Source organism: Sorex fumeus, unplaced genomic scaffold (genome assembly GCF_029834395.1).
Source record: "Sorex fumeus unplaced genomic scaffold, SorFum_2.1 ptg000100l, whole genome shotgun sequence".
NCBI lineage: Eukaryota > Metazoa > Chordata > Mammalia > Eulipotyphla > Soricidae > Sorex > Sorex fumeus.
The window spans coordinates 9,936,913-9,947,298 of NW_026606157.1; the positions used below are offsets into that span (position 1 = coordinate 9,936,913).

Here is a 10,386-nt window from a genome sequence, read left to right on the forward strand (position 1 = left end):
ATATCTGGAATTTCCTAATCTTCCATCTCAGTTTATCAAGAGGTGTTGACATTTTGCTTTGGAGCTGGTAAATTCCTTTATCAGAGATAATACATCTGGCAGGGCTCAAGTTAGAGCACAGTGGGTAGGGAGATTGACTTGCTCGTGGAAGACCCAAGTTTGATCCCTGGGATCCCATTCGGTCTTCCAAGCACTGCCAGGAGTAATTCCTGGGTGTAGAGCCAGGAGTAAGCCCTGCTCATTGCCAAGTGTAGCCCCCAAACCAAATAAATAAAGAAATAAATACATCTGGAAACCTTTGTGCTCAAAACAGACTTCTATGTTTGGTTTTGTCAAATTGTCTGTACTATCCAAGGCACAGGGAATTTTACAGAAACAAATGGCACCGGCTTTAAACCCCCTACTCAGTAAGCTCAGATGCTAGCCATTCTGTTCACATGGCAAGTTCCAGTGCATGAAGACTTGGCCTAGAATATGAGGTAAGGACCAAGGTGGGGGTGGGAAAGGACACCCAAGGGCCAACAATCATGCCACAGCCCTTTCGTCTCTGCCCCGCCCCGAGTCTGGGCCAGAGTCTCTGATTTCTCTCTTACAAGGGCTAGAATCAGCAGGAAATGCACTTTCCCCTTCCAAACCCTTCCATCTGGGTTTCATTACTCATAAACGCAATAGATTTTCAACATGTTCCTTTTATAGACTTCACGGGTTTCTCCCCCGGCCTTCTTTCTCCAGTAAAACAATAATGATATTTCCAAATAAATTTGATTCTATAGAAAGTTCTCAAAATCTTCACAAATATTGAAATCGAAGAAATGTGGCATGTATATTTTTGTTGTTTATATTGGCGTCTAGATCTCTGTCATTGAAGAGAACATTTAAAATATTGGGCACACCTTTGGAAGACTTGAAACATCTCAAATCGCTGTGTGATTCAGCTTGTCGGAGGCCTGAACTCACTACCCACCAAATCTCCTTTGGGAATGGAGAAGACTCACACTAGTGTTTAGATCATGCTCTTTTTCCCATGTGGAATTTTCCAAGTGCCTCTTTGGCATTTGTTTCCTTTGTAGTTGATTTGCACTAAGCCAGGGGAAGATGCAAAAACTATACTCCAGGACTTCAGTGTTATTTTGGGAGGTGCTACACTGGCAAGCCCAACAATAACTCCTCAGCTGACCTCTATGAGAAAATATTTTAGAGATGGTTAATGCAAGCTTATTAGGTCCAGAATAACATTCATTCACTATAGGGTACATATTCAATGCTAGCAGTCATTTAAAAGAAAACAGGGGAAAACCAATGCTTTAGTGAATAGAATGAGTAACATTAGCAGCCCAAACATATTTAACCTCCTCATAGATATTGCCAAAATGGAAAAAAAATTAGTGATGCAAGATAGTTTTTATTGAACAAAATAAAAATTTACTTATACATGAGATGAGACAAAGAGAGGAAAACGTGTTTAAAAGAGAACACGGGTCGCTTCATAGTGGAAGGAGGTAGCAAAGAGACAGAGAGACAAACAATCAAGATAAATGTTCAAGGGGGAACACAGGCTTGAAGAGTGAGCCAGAAAAGGTCACCCTTGAGCAGTTCTCTGTCTTTGGGTCAGTGAAAGGGCCCTTGGGTACCGAGTGTGGAAGCTGTGTTAGGTGGGAGGTCTGGAATGTCTGACAGCCATGAGATGACGGAGATCTGTCTAAGGTGGGCTTTCTAGTATAAAACCAGGAGGGAGAGTTGGACAGTTCCTGAATTCCAGAAAATGAGTGGAAAACATTCTAGTTCAAACCACTTCAGACTTTGGAACAGGAGGCCAAGTTCCACCACTTTCCTCTCAAACTCAGCCCCTCCTCATGAGCTTATCAATCTTACTGGGTCTGGTTCCTCCCTTCTTCTGCTGGGTCATAGCTTTCTCTCTTTAGGGTCTCCACTGTTCCCGGGCTGGCTTGCATTTCTTTCATCTGAGCTAGAAGAGAGTCACTTTTCTTTCCTGGCGAAATAAATCATGACAGTGGGCAATGAGGACAGCAAAGAGTCAAGGCAGAGTTTTTGTTTTACGTGGCACCTGGTCGGCTGACTACCTGTTAAAGTATCTGCCAGATTTAGGTTCTTTACCATGTTGTTTGGAGCCAAGGATTCTAACATCAGTGTTTTAAGTACTCACTGGCCAACCCAGATACTGGAGAGGGATTTTGGCGAAATCAAGATGAATGGGTGAAGCCATCACCAGAAGCTGTTCAAGAAGGACAGTTACCCAGTAGCACTACCTTTGTGACTGCAACCTTTAGGCCTGGCGAACGCCCAGTAGAACACTCTGATGGAACGTCTCCATAGTTACAGAGCTCCACACTGACCCACCACTCTGTGGGTAAGGTAGCTGCCTGGCACTTTGCAGACACGGAATAATCTAGCTTGCTGATGGGTAAGCTACGTCTCCCATAAGACCATCTTTGCCACTGAAATGTTTGCTGCCCTATTTTGGATTTCTGAGGATCAAGAGGTAGGAATTATAATGGGTTTTCTTTACAAATACCTCTGAACATTTGAACACAAAAATGGGAATCCACAAGAACAGGAAATGCAGTTTTAAGACAACAAGAAACATATTGATAGAAAGAGTGAAATCAAAGTCTCGATATCTAAATTTTTTAGGTATGCCAACAGCAGGTTTTTGAAAAATTCATTTAATTCAGATTGGAGTCTAAGTAAAAAGGCCCACACTGTGTCATGAAAATGGTGGTGGGAATAAAATTAACACAAGTGAAAGTACATCATTGTATGCAGTGATAAAGAAACATTGGTCCTGATAATTATGGACAGAGTAGAGCATATCACATTTAACTGAGCCTCTATTCCATAAAACAACAATGGCTAAGTATTATGGATAAACAATTCCTGCCTTAGGAAATTGCATTTTCAAGTTAAATTTGAAAATGACTACCTGCTAGGAATTGAACAGTACTTAAAAGCAAAGGACAATAAACAAAGTAAATTTGAATAAAAAAGACAAGAAGTATATCAGAGTAAGAGGCAATTAAGCAAGAGACTAAATAGTTGATGACATTTTCTTCACAGTGATGATAGAGATAAAGCACGATTCCTTATAAGCCTTGTGTGTAAATATAGAACTAAAATTTACCAAACTATATTTTAATTAACCTTAGGAAAAGAAAACTAGAGTTATAGTATTTTCCTCCATCTGTTCCTTTCCCAATCCTACTTGTCAAAATAGCTTCCTAGTTGTTAAAAATGTCTTACATTAGCATGAAGTTATTATGACCTCATTTGTTTTTATCAGAGACCCTATTCACAATTCCAAGATGGTTTGGAGAAACAAAGTTCTGACAACTGAGGAAATCTTGGTGTGAATAATTCAATAATTTTGAATTCACACAGGATATTTTCACACAGGACAATTCTCCACCAGAGAATATGCACTGGTGGAAGGGGATGGGTGTTTGATCATTGCATGATTGTAACTCAAACATGAAAGCTTGTAACTGTATCTCGTGGTGATTCAATAATAAAAAATAAAAAATTAAAAAAAAATTTTAAAAGAGGGGCTGGAGCAACAGCACAGCGGGTAGGGCATTTGCCTTGCATGCGGCCAACCCAGGTTCGATTCCCAGCATCCTGAGCACTGCCAGGGGTGATTCCTGAGTGCAGAGCCAGGAGTAATCCCTGTGGGTCGCCAGGTGTGACCCCCCAAAAAAAAAATTTAAAAGAGAGGAGCATTCAGAGAGGACACAGACTTGGTGGGGGTGCTGGTGGTATCCGGAGGCCAGGAGTAGAAAGGTTGAACTTTCTTCAATGTGGCAGATAATCCTACGTGCAACAAATTTTCTTGAATGCACATGACTTGCCAGACGTATGTTTCACAGATGGGAAAAGAACGAACTTCTAGTTCTGTAAGCCTGAAGTTCGATTCCACACTGCATGCAAACATAAAGTATTTTTGCATGTTTTAAGCATATGCAAAAAATTCCAAGGAGAGAGTTTGTCCTGTGCATGGGGCAGGTCGATCATTGCATCTTCATTTATTCCCATATTTCCAGGAGTCACTCACTGGTGGCCATACTGCTCAGTGAAATTCCTGGTGCAGATATGACTCCTGCCACACAGTGGTGAGAATAACAACCCAAATCAGCCCGAGTCTGCTGTATCTTCCTCCTAATACCAACCCAGGGGACAGGAACTCGCCACGGGTATTAAACAGACGTGAGGCTTTCCGGGGAACCGTTTGCAACTTGTGGCTGTAACTTAGCTCCCAATTCAAGTGAGCTGTAAAACATAAATGAGATGCCGGAAATGGAAGCATGCTGGATATTTAATGATATTGACAAGTCACTTAGATGCTTTAGGTGTGATGTGGCGCCATATTGTATTGAAGAAAATCAGACATTCGCTGAAATGCATATAGATAAAATGATAGGCTGCCTGCTCTGCTTGCAAATCCCTCAGATGGCAGAGAGCGGGCAGAGAAGATAAGGACGAGTCTGGCTTTACCTACGGAAGCTGGTGATGGATTTATGGCGCGATCCATCACACCTGCTTTCCTTCTCTGTAAATGCTGAAAATTCCCTATAATGACGGGCAAAGGGTGTGTGGGGATTCAGAGATCACATTGCCAGGGTTCTGCAGCTCATGGAGGGCAGACTAGGGAGTCCCCTCTGCCTTTTGTGGGGAGTTGCTCCCCCCAAACACCCAAGTCTGAGTTCAGGATATAGACCATTCTGGGGCATACAGATACCCTCCCCTCCCCTTTCTGCTGAATTATTCCCCGGACCCTGGGCCAGCTCGTCTCACCCTTGATTGGGAAAATGGAAGAATTTTGCCTGAGAAACTGAAGCCCTTGGGAGCAGATATAAGGTTGAGAACTGAGTCTTATACCGTGAGATTTTTTTTTCTGATATAATGATTTATATATATATATATATATATATATATATAGTGAGACATCATGAGGTACAGTTGCAGACTTACACATTTTTGTGCTTGGGTTTCAATTATACAATGATCAAATACCCATCCCTCCACCAGTGCCCATTTCCTACCACCACGAATCCCAGTATCCCTCCAACCCCCCATCCCCCCATCCCATCCTACCTCTGTGGCAGGACATTCCTTTTTGTTCTCCCTCTCTTATTGGGTGTTGTGGTTTGCAAAAGAGGCAATGGGTGGCAATCATGTTTAGTCTATAGTCTACTTTCCGCATGCTTCTCCCATCCTGGGAGTATCCTCCCAACACCTTTATTTGGTGTTCCCTTCTCTATCTGAGCTCACTTTTCCCCTAGTATGTGTGGTTGGCTATACCGTGTGCTTTTATGCTGATCAAAAGAATAGACATTGGCGGCAAAAGACCATATTTTCCCATAATGTTTAAAAGAGACAAAGCTTGACACAGAGGCAATATTTAAAAAGCTCCCTGCTTCATGCCTTCTGATCCTCTGTCCCCACGCGTGGAGAACTTTTTCACAGTAGGGGCTTTACGAAGAGGCTAGCAGCAATAAAACATCTTGGGTGGATGATGGCTGTTTACATCAAGACAATTTCTGTCTCCTCTCAGACCACAGAGAAATAAACCAAAGTTGATTTCCATAGGGAGAACATGCGGCTGAGAATTTCAGCTGGAAACAGGGTGCTCTGAGGTCCAGGAACGAAGCACTGCGGAGCCGGACAGACAGGCCCTGTGGTGCTAGCCCTCCGGAAAGCATCGTGCTGGGCTGCAGACACGACTTCATTTCCTTCTCCCGGATCCACAGATGGGAACATTGCTCACTAGATGATACTACTGCTGACCTTGACATTAGGGCCTGGTAAGGTTCTACTGCAGGTAGAAAAGGAGGAAAGGAAAGAGGAAAAGGAACGCCTATTAATTGGGGCGTTCAAGTTTCCGTTGTCCTTCAGAGTCTACCCATTCACAAGATCTCAGGCAACCAGACACTCCCCTTGGCCGGGACCCAGGCAGTGCTCATGTGTGGGAAGCTGGCCCTTTAACTGACCAAGGGCCTACGTGCCTGTGCTATGTATGGTTATCTTGGCCTACGTGACCCTGAACAAGCGGGTCCTGACTAGCGCAAATCTGGTACTGCGTCTGCTCTAACCACAGCCTATGCATATTCTGAGCTACGTATGGTTGTCTAAAAGAAAACATTTGTCACAGCTAGCCCAAGAATAAGAATTTACTGACACTGACTAATCAAGCACATGAAACATGTAGTTTTTGTAACTCTCCTAACAATATATGATATGACCTAGTGATGTAATTGCCTTCCGTGATGTAAGCATAGTTTCCTGCATCACAAAGTATATAATACCCCTGCTGCCCTGTCCTGTCCTGTCCTGTCCTGTCCTGTCCGGTCCGGTCCGGTCCGGTCCTGTCCTGTCCCTTTATCTGTGTTTCTAAACTGCACTCTGTCTCTTGTGTCTTGTGTCTTTATTTGGTTGGTCCCTCCTTGCACCTACGTATCCCAGGGCCACCTCCTCGGGCTGGAGAGTGGTCTGGCGGGGCCGCCCGCACTCATGCAGTGATAAGTCCGCAGATGTCACTTACATGTCAAAGGCAAAGGGATCTCAGAGTGACATCCCTAGAGGCCCATCTGCATCAAGCTTCTGCTCTACTCATGTTCTGTGGCTTTTGGGGTCACACCCGACAATGCTCAGGGGTTCCTCCTGGCTCTGCACTCAGGAACTACGCCTGGCGGTGCTTGGGAGACCATATGGGATGTCAGGAATCGAACTCAGCTCGTCTGCATACAATGCAAATGCCCTCCCTGCTGTACTATTGCTCTGGCCCCTACTCACATTCTTTTTTTTTTTTTGATAGATGTGAATAATTTCTTTTTTGTTTTTTAATTTTTATTAGTGAGACACCATGAGGTACAGTTGTAGACTTACAAATTTTTGTGCTTGAGTTAAAAATGAAGGACAACCATGCGAGCAAGCCGGGTTCCACAAAGGATTCAGCACCATCGACCATATCCACACGATAACCAAGCTCATTGAGGTTTCTCGGGAGTTCAAGATGCCGCTCTGTTTAACGTTCATTGAATTAAAGAAGGCCTTTGATTCTGTTGAGACGGAAGCGGTCATTGAAGCCCTAGCCAATCAGGGCATTCAAGCCCAATACATCAGGATCCTCCGTGAGCTGTATTGCGGATTCACTACCAGGATCTCACCATTCTACAAAGAAGTGATCGTTGATGTCAAGAGAGGGGTGCGGCAGGGTGATACCATTTCACCGAAACTCTTCAGTGCCACCCTCGAGAACATCATGCGACGACTGGAATGGGAAGGAATGGGAGTGAAGATAGATGGTCGGCAACTACACCACCTCCGCTTTGCTGATGACATTGTTTTAATAACACCAAACATCAGCCAAGCGGCACAAATGCTGGCCGACTTTGACCGTTAGTGTGGAAAGGTAGGACTACAGCTGAATCTTACGAAGACAATTTTTATGAGAAACAGCCTTGCTCCTGACGCCCCATTCGCTCTCAATGGAACGACCATCTCCGAATGCAAAGCTATGTGTACCTAGGTCGAGAGGTCAACATGACAAATGACCTGGCACCCGAGCTGCGCAAGAGGAAGAGAGCGGCTTGGAACGCCTTCAAGAACGTCGAAGAAATAGCTAAGAGGACGAAGAACCTCTGGCTCCGGGCACATCTCTTTGATTCCACTGTTCTTCCTGCATTAACATATGCCTCAGAGACCTGGGCCCTACGCAAACAGGATGAGAACGCTATTCGGGTCTCCCAAAGAAGAATAGAAAGAGCTATGCTTGGAATATCACGTTTCACTCAAATGAGAGAAAAAATCCGGAGTTCTGACATCCGTCGACGATCAAGAATCAGGGACGCTGTCTCATTTGCCAAGGTGTCAAAAATCAGATGGGCTGGTCACGTAATGAGATTTAAAGACGACTGCTGGACTAGAGCTGTTACCGACTGGATCCCACGGGATGTCAAAAGACCGCGTGGCCGCCCACCTACCAGATGGTCAGACTTCTTCGTGAAGATCATGAACGATCGGTTTGAGGCCCTTCATGTTCCCGGAGCGAACAGATGCCATTGGGCTACACTAGCACGCGACAGGGACAAATGGAGACGTTACTGGCGCCCGCTTGAGTAAATCGACGACTAACGGGAAGTTAAGTGATTAAGTGATTAAGTGAGTTAAAAATATGGAACGCTTCACAAATTTGCGTGTTATCCTTGCACAGGGGCCATGCTAATCTTCTCTGTATCGTTCCAATTTTTGTATATGTGCTGCCGAAGTGAGCACTACTCGTGTTCTTTAGAGGCATATAATGCTATTTTAAGATATGGCCTCTCAACTTGTTCAGAGGGGATGGAGAGCCAGAGATTATCCTCAGAGTACTGCACCCTTTATAATATATTTAAATAAGATTTTAAAATTATTTTAATGTTTAATATTTTAAACTTTAATTATGTCTGCTCACTTCGTCTATTTTGTTTTCCACCAGCCAAGAGAAACCCACCTTGTGTCATTTGCATGCTATAGAAACTTTCAAACTTCAGCTCACATGTCTTAAAATAAAACACCCAACAAATTAAGGAGTGATGGACAAGTGGTTGATTTGGAGTTTTTTTGATTGAAACGGCTTTGTGGTTTTATTTACTTCAGTCACCTGCTGGCAAACCTGTAGCAGAAAAGCATCCGCAGTCCAAAACAGGTTTAAAGAAATTACTAGAGAACATTTTTCGTTTGTCTTACTTTTGGGCCATACCTGGCAATGCTCAGGGCATCCTCTTGGCTTTCTGCTCAGGAATTACTCCTGGAGGAGTCTGGGGCTTACTCCTGCTCTGTGCTCAGGGGTCACTCTGGTGGTGCTCTGGGGACTGTACTTGGTGCTGGGGCTTGAACCCGGCTGTCTGTCAGGCAAGCACTGTACTCACGATACTGTGTCTCCGGCCCAGAAGCAAAGTCTTTTTTTTCTAGATGGCTCTGAGGGCTATGCTCTATCTGGAGGGCCCGCCCACCCCAGTGAGTCTGGTTGTGGTTTTCCTTTTGCTCAGCACTCACCGTGTTTCCTGAGTCTTAATGTCCAGTCACTTTGGAAAACTCTGCGTTGTTACCACGTATGTTCTCCTTCCTTTACAGTCTACAGTTCAAGCCCCATGAGGGCCAGGCATTCTGTGTCCATGCTCCGCCGGCATCCCTCAGTACATCTCCCAGATATCTGCTTATGTTCTCTTGTTTCTTTTCTTATTTTTTTAATTTTTATTAGTGAGACACCATGAGGTACAGTTGTAGACTTACATATTTTGTGATTGGGTTTCAATTATACAATGATCATATACCCATCCCTCCACCAGTGTCCACTTCCCACCACCACGGATCCCAGTATCCCTCCCACCTCCCATTCTCCCCCATCCCACCCCGCCCCTGTGGCAAGGCATTGCCTTTTGTTCTCTCTCTCCTTTTGGGTGCTGTGGTTTTCAAAAGAGGCATTGAATGGCAATCATGTTTGGTCTATAGTCTACTTTCAGCATGCTTCTCCCATCCTGGGAGGATCCTCCCAACATCCTTTATTTGGTGCTCCCTTCTCTATCTGAGATACCTTTTCCCCTAGTGGTCTGAGTGACAAAAGTCTGTGTGTTTTAAATGTACAGTTGATCCTCTGGAATATACTCACAGTAAGAAATAAATGTTGCATGCAGGCCATTTGCTGTGCCTGTTGCCTGCACAGATTCTTCTGTGGGTGTGATGTGTTTGCCTAACTCTATGCTCCCGGCAGAGCTCCTGTGAACAATATAGTTTTGTCAACAGGGCAAGATACAATATAGTCATCAGGCCAAGCATCCAAGCATTGGAATACCACACTGTGCGCATTTACAAGGCCGGTACCCTTTGGCCAGCCTCCATCTCCCCTCCCCCACACTCCTGCATCCTTCTGTTCCTGTGTACTGGAATCCTGTTAATGACCTCATCTCCTGCTCAATGTCTGCGAGGAAGTGGTGTCCCAACACATGCCTATCTGTCTGTCTCACTTCCTTTCCCATAATACCCTCTACGCATCTGCAGATGAACAAGACTCTTCCTTCTTATGGCTAAACAATATTCCCACATACATAGATGTTTTGTACTATTGCATTTCATAAATGGGCTGGAGCTATAGCACAGCAGGTAGGGTGTCTGCCTTGCACGCGGCCCACCAGGGTTTGATTCCTCCACTCCTCTTGGAAAGCCCAGCAAGCTACGGAGAGTATCTCGCCTGCACGGCAAAGCCTGGCAAGCTACCCGTGATGTATTCAATATGCCAAAAACAGTAACACAATTTGTTGTGAGATGTTACCGGTGCCCGCTCGAGCAAATGGATGAACAATGGGAGGACAGTGACAGTGTGACAGATATTCCATA

At 44.5% G+C, this 10,386-nt stretch overlaps 1 non-coding gene across 1 annotated transcript; it reads right to left on the bottom strand.

The window, feature by feature from the left end:
- Positions 1-8,179: 8,179 nt before the first annotated feature.
- On the bottom strand, positions 8,180-8,286 carry LOC130042490 (U6 spliceosomal RNA). Its single transcript, XR_008795238.1, has one exon. It is a non-coding gene; the product is annotated as a U6 spliceosomal RNA (small nuclear RNA).
- Positions 8,287-10,386: the final 2,100 nt, after the last annotated feature.